Source organism: Coenobita brevimanus, chromosome 17 (genome assembly GCF_032717465.1).
Source record: "Coenobita brevimanus isolate Jiangsu-jjx chromosome 17, ASM3271746v2, whole genome shotgun sequence".
Taxonomy (NCBI): domain Eukaryota; kingdom Metazoa; phylum Arthropoda; class Malacostraca; order Decapoda; family Coenobitidae; genus Coenobita; species Coenobita brevimanus.
The window spans coordinates 26,277,314-26,280,683 of record NC_136970.1 but is presented as its reverse complement, the minus strand read 5'-3'; the positions used below and the strand labels follow the sequence as shown (position 1 = coordinate 26,280,683).

The following is a 3,370-nucleotide window of genomic DNA, read 5'->3' as shown; positions in this document are numbered from 1 at the left end:
ACACAACCACCTGTTTACGATTATGAAGTAATACTGGCACATACAAAACAGACATGATAATAAGTGAAAAATACATTTTTGTCTTGGTATCTTTACTTATTTGCTCAGGTTTGCTGTAATGATTTGGATCATATGATGCAGTGCAACTTGTAGAAAACTGTGAAAACCTTCAGGAGGTGAACGAAAATCTGGGACATGAGACTGACCTTGACTTCACCCTCTCACACATCATCTGTCAGTTCACCACCTGCTGTCGTGACGTGTGGATGCATGAATTTTTCGCTCATGGCCATGCCTAAAAACACATAGTTACACCCACCATCTCGACCCAGACAGAAAATACAATCTTTTTCCTCTCATGCAAAACATACTTAACCACCCTGATTACGAGACAGCAATATATATTGCGAAAATAACAAGTTAAAATGATAAAGATGAAGGTAAAATGATAGAGAAAGATGAACATGTTATGACGGAAAAAATACGTTTTCCCCCGGCTGTAAACGTATTTATTTCTGCTTTGTATCTGTATTAGTAATAATTAGACTTATTCTTGGTTCTGAAACTGCATTACGATTCTATTTTTAGCCATGCTCGTGGTGTGGGAGCTAGAAGTTGCGACTCAACTTCGGTATTGCTAATCGGATTTGACCCTCCACTTTATTCTCTAGTGGCAGAGTCTAACCTCGGAGGACATGCAGTTTTCTCATTTAGGACTGAAAATTAAACTCTTTCGCTCCCTTTTCCAAGCATGGGCACAACGATAACTTAAAAAATAACTCGAAATTACCATAAATATATCAAAAAGGTGAAAATGTATTCATAAACTTTTTTTTTCTGCCATTCCTGACAGATTATGTACTGAAATCATTCGATATCATCATATATATGCACAACATTTCAGCACCACTCGCATTGTTTTGGGAGGTAAAAAAAAAAATAACAACACCTAGTGCCCAGTTGCGTTGTGGCAGTTCCCTGAGCGGCAATATCGGTTGCCGATATTTCTACAACTTCCGCGCTTCATTGCAAGTCACAAAAGTGCAAATGGGATTTGCACTATTAGGTGCATCTGAACTTTCTCTTCAATATGGCAAGGAAAAAAAATCAATTTTCGAAACTTCAAAAAATGGCCCCGGCGTCGGCCTGGGGTGCACGGAAAATTCCGGGCCTTCGGCCACGGAGGGATTAATCTAATGGCTTTATTTTGAATTTTGTCCAACTGCCTCAGTGCAACCGCTCCACATCCACTCCACAGTGGTGAACAGTATTCGATCTGAGAACGCACATGACTTTGGTATATTGTGGCCATCTGCTCGTCAGTGAAGAACTCACGAACTCTGTACTTAAGTCCCATTTTTTTGGAAGCATTTTTAGCAAGGGATTTAACAAGCTGTCCAACTTAGGTTGGGGTTTAGAGTAACACCTAGGATATCAATTGTAGTGGATATGGGAATATTGACTTTATTGAAATTATATGACAGTCTGAGGGATTCTTTCTGTTGGAGAAATTAATGCATTTAGTTTTCTGAGCATTAAATGAGACTAGATTTGTTTGTCCCCATTGATTAATTTTAGAAAGGTCCTGGTCCAGAGAAAATTCTGTGTTTATTTCGGAATTTATAATATCAAATTGTGTAAAGGAGGTACTAAGTGTAAAAGAACTAGGAAGGGTCGAGTCATCAGCATAAGAGTGAACTGGGTTGTGAGTGACAGATAGGAGGTCATTTATATGAATGAGAAAAAGGGTTGGCGCCAAAACTGATCCCTGAGGTACGCCAGCATTTATGGAATGAAACTGAGAATAAATTCCATCTACCATGGCCCGTATCTTTCTATTATGAAGGTAAGAAGAAATCAGAGGAACCAGTGATGCAAGACCATAGTGTGACATCTTAGACAATAAGGCCCGGTGCCATACTCTGTCAAATGCTTTTGATATATTTAGTGCTTTGTGTATGTTTCACCGTGTTGGTCTAGTGTTTTGTTAATCTGATGGGTAAGAAGGTAAAGAATGTCTACAGTTGAACATTCTTGTCTAAATCCATACTGCCGATCGTTGATTAATTTATCGATTTCTAAATGCGTGATTATGTTTTTTTTTTTTTTTTTTTTTTTATGTGTCCGACTCTGGGCATAGGCTTCACAGCCTGCTATCAAGGCCCAGCAGTCCTCCTACGTATCATACACCTCTGCATGTCACCACTTCGGCGCTAACACCCACCGTCCATATTGAATACAGGCTAGGGCTGTCTCATACAGGACTGGTGTATTGGTATTAGCGGGGGTATTGTTTGTTAATTAGTGTCTGAAAAACTTTACCGAGAATGGAAGTTATTGCAATTGGTCTATAGTTTGATGGATCAGAAGTTGCCTCCTTTTTAGGAACAGGATGGATATTTGCTTCTTTCCAAGAGGCTGGAAAACTTGAGGTACGGATGCATAAGCGGAAAAATTTTGCTGATACAGGAGCCAACACTGAGGAGCAATTTTTAAGTACTATTGAAGAAATTTCATCTGGACCAGTAGCTTTGTCTGCTGAGAGATTCTGTAATACAGCTTGTACGTATCTTGTGTGAATCATGAAAGGAGGTATTTGAGGGGAATCAAAATAAAGTACAGGAATATTGTGATTTCCTGTATGTAGGGTTGAGTTTGTTGAAAAAATGTCTACCAGAAGTTTGGCTTTTCCACATGGGTCACTTACTAGATTTCCACTGGGGGACTGTAAAGGTGGAATGGAAGAGGTGGTAGTGAAGTTAGTTTTGAATGAAGTAAGGGTTGATCAGAATATTTTGTTATCATTTGGGTTGTTTGTTAGCCTGTCTCTGTAGAAAGTTTGATTTAGAAAGATTGATAATAGTTTTGGCATGGTTTCTAATATTTCTATAACAGTGAAAGTCTTCTTTGGTTTTAGTTCTTGTATAAGTATTATAGGCTTTTGTTTTATGTTCTTTTACTCTAGCACAATTGTGGTCAAACCATTTAGGAGAATTACGGCCATACCACGTTGAGTACACCGCTTCCCGTTCGATCAGCGAAGCTAAGCAACGTTGGGTCTGGTTAGTACTTGGATGGGTGACCGCCTAGGAACACCAGATGCTGTTGGCATAACGTTCTCCCTACGTGTCAAGTGGGGTTGGTGGAGGATTAGTGCCCCTCCCTGTAAAACAATTAACTCTAAGCCGTTGGCCACCCCGTTTGGGATACATGGCGTCTGGCAATGAATGAAGGAAACATCTTTTTCTGTAACTACGATGGGGAATGAATGTTTCCATGCTGACTTTAATAAAATCCTGTATTGGACCCAATGTGGAATTTGCACCTTGGGAGAAAAAGGAGGTCCAAGGAACATCCATGAAAAAATTAT

At 39.5% G+C, this 3,370-nt stretch overlaps 1 non-coding gene across 1 annotated transcript; it reads left to right on the top strand.

The window, feature by feature from the left end:
- Nucleotides 1–2,992: 2,992 nt before the first annotated feature.
- On the top strand, nt 2,993–3,111 carry LOC145391314 (5S ribosomal RNA). The gene has a single exon (XR_013895828.1). It is a non-coding gene; the product is annotated as a 5S ribosomal RNA (ribosomal RNA).
- Nucleotides 3,112–3,370: the final 259 nt, after the last annotated feature.